This window comes from Peromyscus maniculatus, chromosome 13 (genome assembly GCF_049852395.1).
Source record: "Peromyscus maniculatus bairdii isolate BWxNUB_F1_BW_parent chromosome 13, HU_Pman_BW_mat_3.1, whole genome shotgun sequence".
In the NCBI taxonomy this organism is placed as follows: domain Eukaryota; kingdom Metazoa; phylum Chordata; class Mammalia; order Rodentia; family Cricetidae; genus Peromyscus; species Peromyscus maniculatus.
Genome location: NC_134864.1, coordinates 20,457,378 through 20,478,523, shown reverse-complemented (window position 1 = coordinate 20,478,523; position 21,146 = coordinate 20,457,378). Strand labels below are relative to the sequence as shown.

The 21,146-nt window shown below is 40.8% G+C and overlaps 1 protein-coding gene and 1 long non-coding RNA gene across 3 annotated transcripts in view; one reads left to right on the top strand and one right to left on the bottom strand.

Annotated features, from left to right (window-relative positions):
* The window catches only part of Fbxl17 (F-box and leucine rich repeat protein 17), a 456,752-nt gene that overhangs the window by 377,396 nt on the left and 58,210 nt on the right, over positions 1-21,146 (top strand). The window lies entirely within an intron of this gene.
* Positions 9,695-13,267, bottom strand: LOC143268277 (uncharacterized). Its single transcript, XR_013043991.1, has 2 exons — positions 12,839-13,267; positions 9,695-12,735 (listed from the first exon to the last, which is right to left on the bottom strand). It is a non-coding gene; the product is annotated as an uncharacterized LOC143268277 (long non-coding RNA).

Genomic DNA, 21,146 nt, shown 5'->3' with positions numbered 1-21,146 from the left:
CCAGTTAGGACAGTGCAGAAAGCATGCTTGTGGTGTGGAAAGTTGTTGACCTTATTTCTGTTTTAAATTATAACCTGAAGAGGTTACCACTGTAAATATTTAGTACACTAGTCCTGCTACCCAGCCTCATGTTTACGCATGGGATTTGCTAGTGCAGTGCTGTGTCAAAAGGCAGTGGGAAACAGGAATAGAGTCTCTAATGCCCTGTTCCTTGAAAGTGTTTTCAGGAAATGTCATAGCAGATCTGTAAGAATGAGGGGCTGCTTAGCACATCCCTTGTCCACCTGCACAGGAGTCACTGCTAACACATCCAACAGTCTAAGGTAGCACCACTGATACCTCCAATTTAAGAGAAGCAAGACAAAGACATGTGCCGGGGTAGAGGCGGGGTAGGAGGTTACCCAGAAGCCAGAGACAAGCAACACGCTTCTGAGAGTCTCAGCCCTGGGAAGAATTTTAGAAAAAAGCAAATAGTATATTAAATGATTCACAAGCTTCTTTGACCTCCCTCCACAACAACTCAGATAATCGCTTCTCATGAAATAAGTATCTAGAGAGAGAGTGGCGGTTCGAAGTTTTGAACTGTTAAGATATAACAGGCTGTAAGATGTAAGCTATAACAGGCTCAACCAGACTTTTCAATAATTTTATTTAGGTGCAATATTTTAAGAGTATAGGCAGACATATCAATATCAAAGTTAAATGATGTCCTCAGAAGAGATTATAAAATACTACATTTGAAAGTTCACTTCCAAACTTTCCCAGACTTGCAATTGAACACACATGAAAAGAAGAAATCTACTATTGCAACTTTAATAAATGGCTATCACAGTAATAACAGAAAAAAGACTTCTTATAAGAAATAGAGCAAAGTGGCCAATATAAACTATAGTAATACTACTATGTACATGTTGACAACATGAATGCTTTAAGTTGAAAAGAGATTCCAATTAAGGTTTTCTGTTTCTGACCCTAGAGCTGTCCTTAGATCCTCCAGGAATTTCTTTAGCTTACAAATAGCTCTCCTAATTGATTAGCAGGTGGCATGCAGCGCCTGCTTCCCCCCCTCGGGTTGCTATGGAGATGCAGTCTCCCTTTCCTTCCACCACTTCCCTGTTGTGTCTGTTCTGTAGAATGAGGTCTTGTGAACCTATTGGACAGGCGGCCGCTGGCATTTCTATTCATGTACGTCAATCCCACCCACCTGTTTGGCTTATTAAGTGAAAGGTGTCCTTTACACTCACTCACACACTTACATCTCACAACACTATCAGTTTTTTAATGAGATCATTCTTTTTGCTCTGCTGCCTCGAACTGCTACTTCTAAAGTACCAGTGTATTAATGCTCTTAAGGAAAACCTTGAAAGCATGCCTATTTTCCTAAAGATGTTAGGTGCCACTGCAAATGTATATAAGTATTCTGTTACCACGGACACCACTTACCTTTTTAAATATTAAGTACAGTATTTTGAGATGAGTACAGACACACACACACACACACACACACACACACACACACCCCTACCTCTTTTTATTTTCCTGGAAAAGCTGAAATAAATCAATCGTTTTTTGGACCTTTGTTATAGTTCTCTACCAGTGTAAAAAGCACAGCAGTGACTTTCAGATCAGTTTCTATGGGTCATTTCCAAAGATTTCAGTTCACACTTAACAACCGGTGGGGCTAACCTATGAAAATTTTGTGCCTTCAGTAAAGAATAGACACTTAATGCATAAAACATACCAGTTTTTATTTTTAGCCTATTTATTTATTTATTTATTTATTTATTTATTTATTTATTTATTTATTTATGTGGGTGTCTTATCTGGATGTATTTCTGTGCACCACCTATGTGCCTAGTGTCATGGAGGTCAGACAGGCATGTCAGATCCCCGCAGACTAGTGTTACAGAGGGGTGTGAGCTAGGAATCGAACATAGATCCTCTGAAAGAGCAGCTAGTCCCCTTTAACTACTAAGCCATCTCTCCGGCCCTCCAGGTTATATTTAAATAGCAGCTTTTGTATATAAAGGAATCCAAACATCATCATGTCCATCACCTCCAGCTACAGACAAAGGGCCGTGCTGACCATAAACAGCTCCTTTACACACATTTGCCTGCTTTGATCATGAGGAGGTGGTTTGAGGACAGGATTTGGAATCTGTTTATAACCTGACCTTATGCTTTACAAAATACCTTAGTCCATGTGATAAAGTTCCTATAACTGGGGAAGCAATTTAAAATGTGTTACCATACTTTTACAGGAAATACAACACATGGTCAGGAATTGCACCTCTGAGAACTCGTGGTGCCCGGGCTTCTGTAAAATGCTTTCGTAGCAATTGATGAGTCCTCCTCTCTACTTTCCCCAAGAGCCACACAGGTGACCTTTCAAATCTTATAACTAGAGTGAGTCTGGAAAGTAGAGTGCTTAGTGAAAGAATTAGGGAAATGAGGAAAACAAAACACAGAAGCTAGAACCACCTTGGACATTGCTCATGTGCTACCTGCCAGCTTTGGAAAGAAGGAAAAAAGCACCTTTGATGAAGTCATACTGCTTTAGACAAACAACAGGTTCAACCAAACTTTCCAATAATTTTATCCAGGTGCAATAATTTTAAGGTATTATTTACTATCAAAATATCATGTATGCTTATTCTGTTATTGACTATTCTGAAAACAAAATGAATCACCTAATCTATATGAAGTACTCGCATAATATATTGAATGAGCAAAAAGATGATTTTAAATAAAGTTGTTCTCTTTGAAATCTGAAATGCGTTATATAGTTAAATAACATTGTTGAGGTAACAATTTGGCTCACGCTTCTCTATTAGATTAATATAATTCCCCAGTGGAAACAATTCTTCCCGATCCAAGAGTTCGTCATAGGAAGTAAAAGAGGTAGAGTACTTATGAGTGGATTGTAACTCCTCAGAGAAGCACAGACTTTTAGGTCTCCTGGTGTAACACCTTTGATAATATTAAAAGATAACCAGTGCTTAGACTCCTGAGTCCACATGCTGACATCCATGAGGAGCCACAGGCCTTCCTCAGCTTTAAGAATTAGAATTGATCTTTTCAGAATGAATTCACATCCTCTCTAAAACTCAGTCTCCATTTTGTTCTTTTGGAATTGTCTAATGAAAGCGTAATATGATGTTGAAAGCAAATGGGAAAAGGCATTTCCTATAATAAACAGATTTTTTAACCTTTGACACTACATCACACTCTGCAAGAGTTGAGTCAAGGTAAAAATGCACAAGCAAACTCCAAAGTGAAAGGACATGGGACGGGCTGCATGCCAGGGACTAGCTTTGGCGTGTTCATGGGGTAGTTACTGTTTCAAGTGTCTATCCTCACTGTAAGTTCCTTCCGTATTTGAAATAATCAGAAAACAGACATTTAGATTCCACTCCTCTTCCTTCCAATTCGTTTGATAGAAAGAGCACTTGTGAGGGCTATTTCCGTTTCCTTAACAACCTTTAACTTACTAGATTGTTCATGAGTCTTACAATAAAATGATCCTCTAGAACCAAGGGAAGGTGGTACCGGTTGCCATGCTGGACAGCCCCTGAGAGGACACTGGAAAGATTGTGAAGGAGGCGAATTTCAACACAAAAATGAAATTGACGAACATCAGCATCTCCCCAGTGTGATCTCTCCCTTTTCCTATTGATCCCATGCCGGTGCTTCATTACTAGCATTCCCACAGTTGGCCATTTCCAAGGCCCTTCACACAGATCTGGCATGCCCTTAGAGTAAGCCAGCGATAAATCCCTCAGATAACTGCCCCTTTCCCTCTCTTCACTATAAAAAGGGTGAGATTGGAACTATGGTTTGGTGAAGGTCACATTGCTGGCCCTCAACCTTGTATCTTTTTTATCTAAATCATATGCTTTGTTTACCGTTGCGCCCCCCCCCCCCTCCTGGGATAGCATTTGTTTCTCTCTGAAACCACTCTGCCTGCTTTTTTCCCCTCTCCTAGCGGCTGTCACCTTGTATCCAGTTCCTACACTCTCTAAATTTGTGTCCACCAGCCAGACTGGACATCTTGCCCATCCCGCAGCTGGCCTGTTGCTTTCTGGAAGGAATAGATTTTACAGGCTTTGAGTAATTTGGATATTAAACACTATTTTAGAGGAAGCCCATGGGTCCTTCTCTCTCTCTCTCTCTCTCTCTCTCTCTCTCTCTCTCTCTCTCTCTCTCTCTCTCTCTCTCTCTCTCTCTCCTAATATTTCCAGTTTCTTTTTTAAACAGGTCATTTTATTTTGATAACTAATATGTTCAAATCTACCTTTTTAAGATTATCTTTGATTCTTTAACATACACACAATTACCGTATACTAAAGGAGGAAAAAAAATTCTAGCTCAGTAATCTCAGATAACTATTATGCTTTAAAAACAGATTAAATTTGTCTTATTAGGTCTATTTTTATCCCGAGTCCAGAAGACAGTGATCTTCACCTAATAGAATTAATAGGATAAAGCAGATGGTAAAGAGGACTTCTCTGTTCTTCACAGTAATTCCTGCTGCCAAAAAAGCAGTGGCTACTAAAACATTGAGCTTCGTTTCATTCATAGAAAGTTTTAAACATAAACATTCCTTAAATGTGTTCCCTTTAAACTTAAGTAGTAGTAAATGATAGCACTATTCAGAAGATAAACCAATGAGAATGTACTACCAGTTCATAAAGTTACAAGTAAAGACAAATTTTCTGTACATATGACCAGTCCATTTAGAGAAAAAGTGTCATGTCAGTAATTTCCAAAGTGCTGAAGTGGACACTGAAAGAGCCAGATAAAATCCTTCTGGAAGAAGGTCGAGTCAGCCAGTGTCTTCCCGAGTATATGCCTTTTCCACTGGTGTGGGCATGATCTGCTGAACTTGTTAATAGTGGAGACTCTTGGACCTCAGCCAAGACATGCTGAGTGAATCATAATCCAGAGGAGGGACCCTGGCATCCTGACTGACGTCATCCAGACTCTGAGGCTTACTGATTGTAGAGATGTTTGTGTATCGTTGAGACCGACACAAAACAAAAGAACAACACCAAGCTATCATTGTTCTGATAAAATCAAGGTAGACAAATAATCTAAATTCATACGTTTCCAATGAATGTAAAATGTGAACATATGGCTATAACTAGAGGCCAGAGTGAGTTCATGGATAAATGCCTTTGAATTTTAACAGACATTAAATATGTTTTTCTAGAAATTACTTTTTGAACGAGGAATGTCAAAGTCAAGTCATGTTTGTAGAGAGTTGTAGTAGATTACCATGCAGTGAAGTAGAAAGATGCTTATAAACTCCTCAATTAAAAAAGGTGCTCACATGAACAGCAACAGAAATACTAAAGACATATTGGCTTCTTCCACAGTTTTTAGAAAAGTGTCAGGTTGCTCCTGGGGAGGCCATCAAGGGGCCAGTTGTTCAGTGGACAGTCTCCGAAACATCGGTGGCTTGGATTTCATTGTTCCGCCCACTTAGGGCAGTTTGGTTCTCTCAGACAGAAGTGGAGTTGACGTCACCTAGGGCCCAGTGCCCAAGCCAAGGAACAGTGCCTGTGTTTGCTTTTGTTGTCCCACACCACAAATGGTAAATGGAGCTGACTTTCAGAAGATGCTCAGACAACAGAAAATGCTGGTGTGCTGTTGTGTGTGTGGTGGCGGGGAGAGGGGAGGGAACAAAACAGCTTGACCACACAGCTGCCATGACAGGCTTAGAAGCCCAGACACAGCTTCTGGCAGGCAACACCTGGACCCGGGAAAAGCCATAAGCTGACCTCACCCAATTAGGGCCTGCATCTAAGGGGAAGTACCTGACATTCCAACATTTCCTATACTCCCAGACAAATGTCAGCCAATCAGTGTCCTGAACCCCAGAAATCACCTCACCCCAACCCCTGCTATGATAAAAAACAAAAAACAAAACACCCTGCCTGGGCTCCAGACTCTCTGCTCTCACTGCTGCATAGGACAGAGAGTCCAAGCTCCGAGCTTGAAAATAAAGGCTCTTTGCTTTTACATACGGGATTCGGTCTCTATGGTGATCTTTTGGGGATCCCTGAAATCTGGACATAACACTGTAAGTATAAACAAAACTTTTTCTAAAATTGAGTGTCGCTTTACAGTATTTATTAAGAAAGTGGTAATCCTAGTAAATCTTTCAACTTCATCAGTAACATTTGCAGTCTGTAAATAAACAGCAAAGCAAAGTGAATCATTAAAAACTCCTCTGTGCCCCCCATTTCTTTCCTGTGTGCCTTTTAGTTAATTATGCTCATTATGTACAAGGCCTGATGTCTAGAGTAAGCATGCTCATTCCCTAAAAGTAAACAAACCAAATAATGACATGATGGCCGAGGGAATTGACAAGATTTTATGGCAGAGAACAACAGAATACAATTTGAATTGCATACAGTATTATTAGAGAAAGTTTCACTTAATAAGAGATCTCTGTGCCTGGCCCTAAAGATGAGGAGCTGGCACGGTGACTACAAGGATCTGGCAGAGGAAAGAATTTGGTGACTTGAAGGAACTGATAGGACAATGTAAACCGAGTGACAGGGATTAGATACTCAGATTGGGGCATGACTCAGACTGTGGAGGTGTTACCACTTTTTATTCTGAATTCAGTGGGAAGCCATTGAAATGACCAGCGTTACTGTTTAGAATCTTTTGTTGGGTTGCCAGGTATGGAAAGAATGGCTGTTGGGGGTGGGAGATGGGACTCACTATTTTTAGACCCTTTGCTCTGGTACATGGAGATACAGCCCTGGAAGTGGACAAAAGCAAATTTTGAAAGCTCCTCTGGGTTGTAGAATGAACGGACTATGGTGGTCTGGTGGATTACATTTCCTTCTGGGATGTACGTGGAGTTGTTAGGGGCATTTTTAAGATTATGTAAATCCAGAGGTTATAGCTGTAGGGAGTGTAGGAAGGTGTATAGTGCCTCCTCCCATCCCCCTCCATGTCCCGCTGCCCCCTCAGTCCCAGGATGAGACACTCCCCAACAAGCTTCTCCTTGTAATTCATATTACAGGCTCCCGCAGTGACAGCCGCAGCAGGATTTATTGTTTCCTTGGTATCTGATTCCAACCCTAATTTTTGTCTTTCATACCAGCTCATCTTTCCAATAAATAGAAATTTTTAAATTGGTAGTAAAACCCAAGGAAGCTTTTAGAAGCTCTAAATATTTTGTGTATCTTTAAAATGTTGTCATTTGTGTTATTTATTGCATGGTGCATATACCATGTCGTGTAAGTCAAGCATTGTCTTACCATAATTTAATATGTTTTCCAACTAAGCAACAGTAAAAGAAATTTTAGAGCATTAAGGTTAATTTATCAGACTTAATAATGCCAAACAAATGTGGCTCATTTCAAGTAGAAAGACTAGAATAGCAAAAGTAGCATCAGGAGAAATCAAAACCCACAGAATAATTAGATTAGGCTTTCAAAAGAACTAGGTCCACAGCTGCCACTCCACCCGCAAGGAAATGAAAGGAGAGGCCATTGAGAATGAATTCTTCACCGAAGACTTTGTCTGGTGTGTCTTTGTCGCTGTCACCGTTTTCAGTATTAACAAGGAGTTTCTTCTCAGTCCTTTGAGGTAGAGAGAGATTTCACCTTTCATTGTCTCCTGTTATTTCCCACTACTGACCTGTGTAAGGAAAAGTAAATGGCAAAATGGCAACACACAGGACACACTGTTTACTCCTGCATAGGGAGATTGTTTTCTCCTGTCAGATTTTATGTGGGGGAAAATGTGCTTTTCTAACAAGCAATTCTTCTAGGGAGGCAATTAGGGTGTTTTAAGAACAGCTTTTCTACCAATGGGTGCATGCTCTTGCAGTGTTGACTATTATTGTGAACAGACCCACAGACAAAGACCCTTCCCCTGTAAGAGTCAGGATGCATGCCTTCTGCTGTTTACAGTAAATAATATGGCAGGTATCAATCATACTAAAATGTTTACGTCTTGATTTTCAAACTGTGCCTGCCCCGTTGAATAGCATGCTGAGGCTCTTCCTAAGTAAAGGAAAACTACCTGCCTCTTCTCAAATCCGAGCATGAAACAATAGTGAGTTTCTGTAGGTAAATATGATTGTAACATTATTCCAAATGCAGTACAGCTTGTATAAAAGGAAGCTCTAGTGAGGGTAGGGGAATCATCTTGGCTGACTTAAAATGGATTCACAGTATTGTTTTGAATCCAATAGTCAAACTTTCTTAAGTAAATAAAGGTCGAAAAGAATGAATATTTCCCAGTCAATGGTGTGGTAAATCGCCACTGTGTATGTATTTCTTTGCAAACCTAGTCAGAAACCTTTTGCTTACTAGCTCTGTAACCTTAGTGCAAGAGCCCAGAGAAGGCCTGCTTTCTCTTGTGTGGTTTCCATGCTGCTTGTGTTGAACAGGTCTTGAGATGTATTCACATTTCCCATACCTCTGTTCAAAGAACGACTATATGTTCCCATATCATTTGTTATTTAGACTTTCCTCTCTCATGGCTGAGATTATCCAAGAGCAACCTTTTCCAGGGCAGCCTTAAGATTTTTGCAAAGCTTTGTAGATGGCAAGAAAATTTAATCACTTTTTATATCATTTATTCCATGCCATCCTTAAAGTACTTGGGTATTTATTTATTCAAATGCCGAGTGAGGTCAGTTATATGAGCAGGTGAAATCAAAAGAATAATTGTTGACTTTTTTTTAAGTCACATGCAACCTCTTTCATTCTTAATTTCTTGGAACACATGAAGAATCCAGTATACTTTGGACAACAAAGAAGATGAGTTATATTGATATTTTTCTCTCTATAAAGAATGCAGCTTTAAAATTAAAGAATCTTTTCTGAAGAAAATCAGTTAATGAAATATATAATCTTGTGAAAGATAATATTCCCTTTTACATCAGCTTTATTTATTAAAGAATCTCCATGTGTTTATAAAGACTTAAAAGAACTTACTAACTGTAAAAATTCTTTAGTTTTGTTTTTTGCGCTTGACTAAAAATCCTTTTTTAAAAGTAAGTGATTGTTGACAGTATTTGTTCCCAGAGCCCTCTCAAGAATTAAAGACTTTAAAGCCCTTTAAAGAGTCTTAAGTACTTACTTGCCCATCCACAAAATCTGCTTCATGGATCGAGTAACTGGAGAGTTGGGGTAACCATTGCACTTTCCAAACATAGTTAACTGCCTGAACCATCATCACATCAGCATGACTCTGAGCCGTTATTTACATAATGTTGTTATGTAATGTAGTTACAGTTCTCATTATTGGAGGCCATTTATTATTTACAACATGTCACTTTGTCATAGCTAGTTCACCAAAATAGATTAACCTTTGGCATTTACAATATTTAGAAGAAATTGAATGTGTAGTTATTCTGTATTTAGTGTTTTTATTAAAAGTCATAGGGCTTTGGGGGTATCATTTTAATGCCCACTGAAACCTACTCTGTGGATGGTTTAGTATATGGCTTTTTAACTGCTCATTCACGTATGCAATTTACACAATGATTTTTAGATGCCACCCACCCTTATTGCTTTTTAAAAAAATGTTTATCCAGCTATTTTATTGTGCCTTATTTTCAAATAAAATTCAAATCTACATTCCAGTAAAAATAAGTTTTCAATGATGGCTTGGCCAAATCATTAATTTATAAGAAAAAATCAAGTGTAATCAATGCATATAGCTAGCTGAAAAGTATTTTATTAAATACTATGTGCTCTTAATTTCTTTTGAAGCAGAAAATAAAATTGTTATTAATACCCCCTCTACCTTTTTTCACTTATATTAGTTTTTAATAGAGAAGGGGAGATGTTTGCTCCTTTGCCTATCATGGAGAGAGTATGACACATGCCCATCACTAAATTAGAATCTTCTCATCATATGCAAGGGCGAGCATACAAACTTACCTGTTCAGGAGATGTGTGGAAAAGCGAAGAAAGGATGAAGTCAGGCAAAGGGGGCATCTCGTGCAATCAGTGAGTGCAAATAGTGCACTGAGTATATGTGCGTGCGTGCTTATATGTGTGCATGTGTGTGTGTATGCCTGTCTGGGGCTGTGTAGGGGTTTGGGTGTGAAACATTAGGCACTCTGCATGTCATTTCTGTGCCTCTAAGCCACATTAGTATTAATCAAGGAGACTCCCTGTTCCTTTGCTTTAACCACATTGTTCTCAGTCCGGTGTGAGGTTAAGATTGGAACTCTAAACTGGGCCCTTCCGTTTTTATCTGTAGAAGCGCCAGCAAGTTCCTTACCTTCCTCAGCCGTTACTGCATCACTTACAAACAAAGGCTCAGCCATTACACTTGTGAGTGTCTGATATGAGTAGGTACTTCTCTAGGAGCTGGAGTTCAGCAGTGAACTAATGTAATGTTAGTTGATGTCAACTGCTAATTAGTGCACTAAGGTGATGGAACAGACAATCGACTCCTGAGGAGAGAACACAGTGGTTACCCCAACTTTACATTTACTTTAACCAGGATGTAGCTTTGGGGGAGGACAAGCAAAATAAGTCTGCAGCCATTTCTACACCATAAGGCTGTTGGAGGAGTCGATAGAGGGTAAAATGTAGTGTTGTGGCCTGCACAGTGCATGTGCTCAGAATGTCCGATACTTTCTTTATTACTCTCATGCCACATTTAATACAAACCATGCATATTTTACATTCCAACTTTCAGTAGCGTCTGAAGCAGGATTTAAAAACCTATGATACATCTGTGAACACGGGTAAGGAGTTGGGTATGGGTAGAGCCCAAGAAGAATCACTGTTAGACGCACACATGAACGTCATCGTGCTATTGCAGAAACCCATGGCCCCTCCCCCGCTGCAGGAGCCCTGGAGAGTCATGAGCACTTGGCATACACTCTTCCTCCTGCAGAGCATATTTACCAACCATCACCTTTCTTTCTTTGGCCAAAGGCTACACACACGTTGGAGCTTACTTCCGTGGCATTCCTAGCTGTACTGTAGGTAATCCAGATGAACTGTAGAGCCAGAGGACTCTCCACAAAGGAACAGGAGCCTCCAGCAGCAAACGCTCAGCCTTTTTAGAGACACTTGTGACATATATCTGGGGGGACCAACACCAGGCAGCGTACGGTAGATGAGAGCTGTGGAAATAGAGGAAGGAAGCAAACACTGGCTCATGATTCTTTTGAAAGAAGTAGAGGAAAAGACTAATATGGAAGCTGTAGTGTGGAAGTGGGCGTGGGAGTTTTTCTTTCTAGAAGCGTTGCATCTCAAGTCACCGACCCTGGGGAGTAGTTCAGGAAAATAACCGCTTCTTGTTTAGCACCGTTGTCAAATTACACTTGGTCACATATATTTATATGAAAACTTCCCATTTTTGTCATAGTTATTCTAACCATCGATTCTCCAAAGAACATTGAATCTTTTCATCAATTTTAGGAAAAGAAGACTGTGAAGTCTTTGTCCTTGAGGGTCAACTGTACAGGGTCAAAGCAGTTCTTCCCTTGTATGTTGCCATCCCAGCCATGGGAAAATAGATTTCAGGGGAGCTCGGCTCCCCGCATTCTCTTTTTCTCTTGACTCTACAGCCGAGCACGCGTATTATTAGGCATATGAAATTTTGTTGAATTTTTAAATTGATCTCAAGAATTTGGTGATGGATGGTTTGCTCAATTTAAAACAGTTCATCTGGTGAAATTGCTTTTTAGTTAAAAGAGAGATTCTTCAGAATCCTTTAGGGCGATCTTTTCAATGACCTGGTTAAGTCCAGATTGGCTGACCTGTAGGGTAGGAAGACACTAGGTACGTTGTAATACATAGGAGAAAAAGAGAATCGAGCAGTCTCTATGCTAAACCTTGTTAGGTTGACATTTTTTCAGGGGATTTGCACTCACTTGACCACTTTATCTTTTTCAACGCAGCATATTTTGAATAATCTGAACCTCAATTAATGATTATTAATTTGATACAGCGCTCTCTGCAGATGTCCAAATACCATCTGGAGAATGCTAGCAAATTACACAGAATAAATGTTTTTCTAGTATGACTCTTTGTACCCAATTAGAACTGCATGTGGCTTTCTGCCATGCAGCAAGTTTTTAGGGAACCGAAACTGCACAAGCGCAGACGGATAGGATCTACCACACATTCCCTTCCCAGCCCCATGAAGGCAGCAAACCCGGCTCGGGAATGCTCCCAAAGGGTCGTTTCTCACGGAGCTCAGAGCCACCTAGAACTTTACAACACTGCCCACCAAATCTAAGGTTGCCAGACCCTCCTGCGTCTGGCTCCTGATCCAGGTCTGTTTTCTTCAGCACTCAGCAGTCTCCAATTCTACTCCTTTATCTGTTCTCAGTCTGGCTCCTCCCACCAGGGAGTCAGCCTTCCAGAAAGAACCTCTACCCCCTCAGTCCTCTGTTGAGAGCAGTGTTTCTTTCCGTAGCTAGTGCCCAATAAATCTCTGTTGAACAGATGCTAAGAACCCTATGTCCTTGAGAATAAATGTAGCAAGTCAAGCACCGTGGTATTTTAGGGAAGAACCTTAACTCTTCGTGGTTAAAAAGAGAATGCACTTTCATTTTGTCTCACTGCAGTAGGATATACAAGTTCAAAAAGGAGTCAGTCTTCCAGGTGTAGAAAGGCAGATTGGGGGACCAGGGAGCAGAGGCTGAGGGACTAGCCAGGATGAGAAGATGTTGACCAGCATGGAGGCATCTGTACAGCTGTGTTCTGGAAGAATCCAGGAATTCAAACTCTGTTCATCGGTACAGAAACAGTAGTTAGCAAAGGTTCCGTAAATTACAGCTTTCTTAGAACTAAAACACACCGTCGATTTCAAGGTTACAGACTCCACTTACCTAGACCAGGAATCCAAGCTGAGTGGATTTGAAACAAGACCCGTGGGACTCCAGAACAATTTGTCCTGAAACAAGAGTCCACTTGTCCTAACAGACTCTCACTGAGCGCCATATGTGAGCCAGCACCGTTTAGACCTTGGCCTCACCCGTTCCTTCTCTTCCTACCCACAAGTCACTGGCATGCCGAGTGCTGGAGTCACTCTGCCTTTGATCTTATTATTGGTCTCTCTGGAAACCTTCGTTTGGAAGCATTCTGCCGCTAGGACAAGCTGGACAAGCCTCCGCTGCGCACCTCATTAAACACCGGTAGGAAGTGCTCTGAGCTATTGGCAGACACACCTGCTTTAGGAACACTGCATGAAAGAAAACATGGCCATGCTGTATGTCCGTCTGCAGCTCTTCCTTGTGCCTGCCCTGGAGTTAGGAGTCTTGGACCTTCCTCTTTCCAGCATATACCACTTCTGTGGATTCCTGCTTCTTCAAAAGTGGCAGGTGACCTTATGCCTTTGGGTAATTGAGATAGAAAGTGGGGCTATGACTGCTAGGGTCAATTGAACCCCGTTTCTTCTTTGATTCAACATGAAAAGGCTGGGCTTTTAGGACTCCTTCTGTTATATTTCCCAAGATGAACGTGTGACAGGAAATCCTATTTTAAAACAAACTGTGATCCATGTACTAACTGACAGAAGATATTGGCTTTAAAAAAAAAAAAAAAAAAAGACTATGTTGGTCTTAAAGAAATTGGGCACGACTGTCCTGTTAATCAGGCTGGCCAGTTGCTGAACATGCCCGCATTCCTGGCTCTCAGGGACCCTGCTGCACTTTCAAAGTCTATACTGTCTTTTGCCCACTGGGCCATTACCCTGTGGGAAGAGGCTAGTCAAGACCTTTGAAAACAACTCATATTGCCTTTTGAATCTGTTTGAAAGGGAAAGTATTTTTAGAAAGAAGAAAAGAGATAATTGAAAAGCTCTGTATTCATCTTTCTCTGCCCTAGGACATTGATTTTTCAGATGTTGTAATGTATTGCATGGAGAAATGGTCCCCTGGACTTTCATACATATTAGTGACTCTGGCGCCCACAGCACTCTTTGCAAGCCATTCACATTCCAAGATTCAGTGTGCCTTCTGGTAGTTCTGTCTGACCTCAATCTATTTCAGAATTATGTTTCATGTGCTAAAGGGGAAGAAAGCAGGACTTACTGGTCTCTCACTGGCTCCCCCAGCATCCCTTGGTACCCATGGAGAGGAGGCAGCCGTAAGCATCGTTGTTCTCTGTGTGTTTGGTAATACCCTGGCCTCTGTTCCTAGCTTTAGGGTCCATGTTTCAATCTGCTGGCTCCAGCAATACTACCTTACCTGGTGCATGGAGGAAATGTAAGCTTCATATTCAGAAAATGCTCCACAGACATCAAAATTAATTAAATCAGTGTTCAGTAAAGCTGGGCCAAACCACTTTCGGAGTATATGATTGGGCCTTCCCTAGCTGCCTTGGTGGAGGAAAGAGCACCTAGCAGTCTCGGAAGAGGAGCAGTTCAGGGTAAGGCGCAGATATTGGACTGTTCAAACTGGGCGCCCATCCGTGCTCCTTCCCAGCATCTAGCAAGCAAAGTAATAGCTGGCGTAGGCTCATTTCCTTACCTGGCATGTGGAGTAGTGTTCTGTTTGATGTTGCCACATATTTCCTGTTAGGTACATTCTTCTGTGTGAGCAGCCCCCTCCCCTGAGCCACGCTTCCTGCCCTTGGCCATATTACTTTCTGCATCTCCATCCCTTTGCCTTCAGCTGCGGCAGATCTATTAGAAGAGCTATCAAACCATAGTGGATCTTATGCCTCTGATGCCTTGATACTGTATTGAGTGAAAATTTGTAGAATATGTGGAAATGCATCATCCTGTGATTACCCTCCATATCTTCTTTGGTACACAAAATAGAGGTGGGTGTTTAATTTAAAACAATTTCTGAACAAGTTTCATGGGCTATAATATAGTCAGTGTGTTCCTAGTATGCAAATAAATTAACCTTTCAACTGGATTGGAGATAAACAGTCGGCTCCCTTGCACACAGGAAACCTTCTGTTCCATAGGGTAAACGGTGTTATGGCATTTTGCTCCAGTTGCTGTAGCCAAGCTGTGTTAGTTTTTAAATAGTTTTCCCTTTGAAGTTTCTTACAACTGTATCTTGTGGCCTTGTCATATATATGTGATATCACATTTTTCCAATAAGCTATAAACAAGGAAGTTTAATAAAAATTAAAAACCTTTTTAAACCATGATTTTGACAAGAGCAGTATAGTTCCTGTGGGTAGCTTTTATAGCTTTCAGGCAAGGTGGTGACAGATTATACCGTAGAGACCTCTGACACACTTAACCTTGGTGCACATTAGGCCTGTCTCTTCAACAGGTTTATTGCAGAATAAGGTACGTCTTGCAGAAGAACCGCTCTGCCTTTGGCATTGGTATAAATTTGGCTTCTGCTAGATTTATATAAGGTGTTATACAGAAGTCATTCAATTTTCTCAAAAGTTCAGTTCAGAATTTGGTGTGTGAATCTGTTTGTGTGACAGATGTCATCACTCCATTGTCCCGTCAGTTTGGCCAGTGATGAAACCTCAGGTTTGTGTTGAACTTAAGTGCCTCCTCACCTTGTGACTAATGGTCACCGAGAAATCATGTTAACTCTTCCAGCTCGGAGTTTCAGTGATTAGGTGACAAATCCACTATCAGGAAGACTTACAGATCGTGTGTTAATATTCACACTTGCAATTTAAACAAGAATCTGACAGCTCTGGCCCCTTCTGTTCTCAATTTGTAAATTTTTCTATATAAGGAACAGTTTGTTATTTTAAACGTTTAATTGCTAAATACATTAAATAACTTTACCATAAATGCCCAAGTTCGAGTGTGCATCTTGCAGCTGTGGCAGAAAGGTAGATCTCAGGTGACTGCAGGGTCGTGCTCATCAGCCCTGCTCTCTTATCCCGGATTTTGTGACTATCACACCCCAAGCATTGTCCTGCTTGCTGCAGTGAGGAATGCACGTTAAAGTACTTTTCCACAGATCACTTCCGTCCTAGTAAATGAGGAACATCGACTGAGGCGTGAGGTGTAGAAAGACAAAGCGGTGCACCATGTGGGAGAGTGGAGGTGAGGATCATTTATCACAACCATATAGTCGGGGAGGGTTTACATTGAAGGAAGCGTCTAAAAGGAAGATCCCCTTCCCACAGAAAAAAGCGACACTGGAGGCCTTAAAAGCTCAGTGAGAAGCACAGAACAATCTGGGTGAAGTCACTTGTGGAACATGTGACTTTAGTGGAGGTTGAGGAGACCCAAAGGTATTGCGTCTTTATGGCGTGACTCTGAAGGAAGAATTCATAAGCTGTTTGTGACTAGAAGGACTGTGGAAGAATCCCTCGAGCTTTCCATGATTGTAGATTCCATGAATACAAATGACCAGGAAGAGGCAGCTGCGGTCATCAGTGATCAAGGCTTGGGCCCTAGTGAGAGCAGGGCAGTGGAGAGAAGCCATTTGATCGGATGGAGAGTGAGGCCAACAGACCTGCTAAAGGACCAAAGACTGCTGAGAGGAAAGGCGTGCAGAGGATGCCAGTGGTGTTGCCTCAGTTCTCTTGTTAGATGTGCAGAACAAGGATCCAGTCTCCATTTACCCGGCGCCCTACATACTTGTTTCCTTTCCAGTGCAGTGAGAATATTTGTCTATACAATGAGCCTGGCTGAGTAGAGTCATATTTACAGATGTCAACAAAGCTTACAACGGTCTAACATAAATAGGGGCACTATTTCAATAATATTAACGAGTATTACTGAAATTAAGCTGCCAAATGGGCAGGTTCTGTAGCATGATGCCTTCCCTAAAGTGCAGTTCATATGTAATGCAAACAGGGAGGATGGAGGGATGGAATAAACAGAACAAAACGAGCTTGTCCATGACTTCACTGGACTACAAAACAAAATCTAGGCAGCCACTAGGAATCCAAAGAAAGAGGATACATAGCACCCTCTTTTTTTTTTTTTTTTTTTTTTTTTTTTTTTTTTTTTTTTTTTTTTTTAAGACATTAAGGTTTCATGAAAGCACTTTGCCTAACATACCTCAAAGGGCTACTAGGAATTTACTTCTGCCCTTTACTGAGCCTTTCCAGTAGTGCTACTAGTTCAAATATAGATGTAGACGTCCATATATCAAATGCAGGAATATAAAGATGGCTATCTCTGTGTGTTTTTATGTGGACATAGACAAACAGCACATATGTGAAGATAAACACCCATACCCTCATCTCAATCTTAAATATTTGGCTATTGTAATTAATAAGAGCGGTGACAAGCTGAGAGCTCATAGAAGCTACTTAAGTTCTTTGTTCATATGAATTTGAAATTCAATTTGCAGGTTTTTGTCCAAATTAATGATAAGATATTAACCAAGATTTCATGGAAAGGTTTTACATTGAGTTACGGAATAGGTACAAGTCCTAGGTCTACCAGAACTCTCCAGTGGCCCTGGCTGGGACAACAGCTATCCTGGGAAGCTTGGGAATAACTGTGTAGATCTTGAATCACTTCTGCCTCTGCCATCTTCAGGCTCTTGCCTCAGCCTCCCAGGGAGAGTAGCTCCCTGCCAGAGCAGGCCTGCCTTCTGTGTGTGGCAGTCCACAGCTCCTGGGGCCTTTGCGTCTGCCTGTGCCCTACCAAACGAAAGGCATCCTCAGTGAGAAAAGAGGAGGCACATCACACCGGCACACGAAAGTGAGGAAGGCTGAAGATCCCGGTGGCCATTGCTGATATTCCTGTGCCCCTCTGCTAAATAGAAACCCACAGTTAAGCCATCGGCATCCTGTCTGCCCGATGGAAAATAAATTCAATCATCAGCTCGTTTCTGAGACGATCGTAAGCAAGTGTTACTATTAACTCATAAAATTTCCTGAGGTGTCCTCCCCACCCCTATCCTAATTCTCAGCTTCCTTTAACTCATTTTGGAATAAGCCAAAAAAAAAAAATCATAAATTCTAAATCAAGAACTAAAAATGGAGCTGAAGTTCATTGATTAAATATGAAAGTGAGCGTCTTGAGCAAAACGAAGGCCAAGCTTTTAAATCTTCACTGAACACTGGTTAATCTTAAACTGCCTTGGCACTAGTTTCTTCATACAGTTTTGCATATCAAGTGTTTACAGACTAAATAGTACATGAGCTTCAAGTACACTGTGTCATTTAATGTCAGCGAGCTAACCCTGTTTATTCGGCTGTGAGCTTAGCAATTGAAATCATTTGCATGAAAGTGCTCAGTATGCTACAATTAAGAAGCAGAAGTTCAGCTTTTAAAAAGACCATCTGTTTCTTGGTATGTTCCTTGCACAGGTTTTCCTTTCATCTCTCACCTTCTCTGAGAAGAAGATGCACAGCCTCATAAAGCTTTGATACTATTTCATTCTTGGGCTTTAGAGAATGCTCACTCTCTGGATTTTCAGCTCTGCTCTTAGCAGCGTCCTTGCAAGATCATTTTAAACCCTCAATAATCTTAGAAATTAGAGTAGAAAATGGGGAGCCTTCTCCCTCCCCATATTTGTTCTCTTCCAGGGAGCTGTCAATCACTGTTGGCAGCCAGTGGCAATATCCAATTTCCAGTTAGCAGGGCTATAGTCAAGGTTTAGAAAGTGACCATTTCCACATTTCTGCAAGGTAGCCTTAGGAAAGCATAGAGATGCCATGCAAGGCTGTGAAATAGGATATCCTGCATAGGATTCTTGGCCTCAGAGTTGCTATGTATATGTCTTAGTCAGCACACCTTTGGTTTTACTCAAAGACTAAATTTTTAGCGTGTTAGTGGAAAAACGCCTCCATATTAGGATTATTCTTAACTTAGAAAACATTTTTTTTTCTTTCTTTCTCGTTTTGTTTTTTTGTTTGTTTTTCAAGACATGGTTTCTCTGTATAACCCTGGCTGTCCTGAAACTCTTTTTGTAGACCAAGAGGGACTTGAACTCACAGAGATCCACCAGCCTCTGTCTCTTGAGTGATGAGATTAGAGGTGTGTGCCAACCACTGCCCAGCCAGAAAACAAACGTTTTAATCATGAGTGTTTGAGACACTTCCTCATTCAATCTGCTCAAAAGATAAACTTATTTGGTGAAAAATCACTAGGATAAAGGAAAGAGGCAAAGTGTTCTATAGCAAAACAGCATGTTTGATGCCTAGGAGCCACAAAAAAAGTGGAACAGCTTACTTAAGACTTACTTTCTTACATAAAAAAGAAGAAAGATGATGTTTGTATATAGCATGAGCTCTGGAATAAAAATAGAAAGTTTTAGACTTGACTTCATTTGAAATGATTAAACAGAATACCTATTTATTGTTTGATGTCTTGGAGGAGAGAACAGCCTTTTTGGAAATTGCATATTCCCAGATCACTTTACTCAGTGTCATTTTTATCATGAAGCTACATTTGAAAGGTAGGCAGAAGATGATACAGTTTAGAGGAAATTACAGTAGAAAAGAGATTGGAGTGAGTGAAGCAACTTTACCACCCCCTTCCACACACACACACACAGTGCTGACACATACACACACTGTGGTCACACACACACACACACACACACACACACACACACACACACACACACACACTGTGCTCACACATACACACACTGTGGTCACACACACACTGTGCTCACACATACATACACTGTGGTCACACACACACACACACACACACTGTGCTCACACATATACACTGTACTCACATGAAGTGCGGATCCAGTTGGGTTCTTGCAGCGATTTTAGTTTTACCAAGGCACCTTCCCAACCTCTGTTGAAAATTTCATTTTATACTTTAAAAAGCATGACATTAAAACATGTTTAGGTTTATCTATAGTTCATCAAGTCTTGGGAAAACAAAAGATTGGTTATTATAGTCCCAAATCATCTAGTCTTTATTAACTAAATATGGATGTGACACCTGGGACTGGACTTGGTGTTTCCTGCCCTGTCTATGCCCCAGACATGGATTCGGTGAAGAGGTCTGCACTGTTCTTCATCAGTTCCAATTCTTACCAGACTGCCCTTCGGACAAAGCAAAAGGCTCCAGAGTTCATAACACTTAATGCTCTTGCAGAAGAGCAGCGTTTAGATCCCAGCACACACATGTGACTAACAGCCCTCAGAAACTCCTGTTCCAGGAGATCCAGCACCTCTTCTGGGCTCCCCAGACATCAGTCATGCACACAGTGCATATACATACATGCAGTCAAAACACTCAGACACATAAAATAAAAATAAATATCCCCCCCAAAAGGAAACAAAATACCATATTGTCTAGGACAAGAAAGTATGAAGTTGGCCTTTACATAGTGAGATGCTGAAAGCTGAAGAGCTTAGAGATGGAGATGATGAGGGTGGAGATGTGGTACCACATGTCCTTCCTTTGTTTCCTGTCAAATGTGTAGTTTTTTGAGCCAATAGATGTCAGCCTGATTGAAAGCGGACTGGATGGAGACAGCAAGAAGTGGCAATGATGATGAAATGTTTGGGAAGTCAAGTTTCAGTTGAGCTCTTTGTAGCTGAACAAGTCAACAGATGAGGCCAATGTAAACGCAGCCCTCTTGCTTATCTGCTGATGTACTGTAAGTACACAAATTACTTTTATTTCTCCATGCAAAACTACGTGCGTGTTCTAAAATCATGACCCAGGATTAGATTCCACAAGAACAGTATGGTTTACTGTAAATATCCCAGAAGCTAAGAGGAAAATCTCATTACTTTCCTAAGTTCTTCCAGAAAATATTTTTCCATGCTACTTGTGGAAATTTTGCTTCACATACAAAGAATAGACCATTTCTCCCCCAGCTAACCAACTTGTTCTCATAAAGTGCCAGTCCTCCACAGCCACCAAAGACACGGAAACTAGGGACTTCTCTCTCTCTCTCTCTCTCTCTCTCTCTCTCTCTCTCTCTCTCTCTCTCTCTCTCTCTCTCCTTCCTTCCTTCCTTCCTTCCTTCCTTCCTTTCTTTTTTTATTGTTGGCATTGAATACAAATCAACACTAAATCTGAGACCATTTTTAGTGTCAGATTCCCAGATCTAAAATAAGGTATACAAATAAAAATTGGCAAAAGGGTTTTACGTATGTTTTATACTGCTTGTAATGATTGAGACTCTTCATTTAGAATTAAAACAACCCCCCTCCAGAATCCACATGGAATAATTTTTAGGGAATGCCAAAAATAATGAAAAGATGCTTGGGTCTAAGCAAATAATATATTTAATTTTGGGGGAATTTAAGACAGAGTTTCTCTTT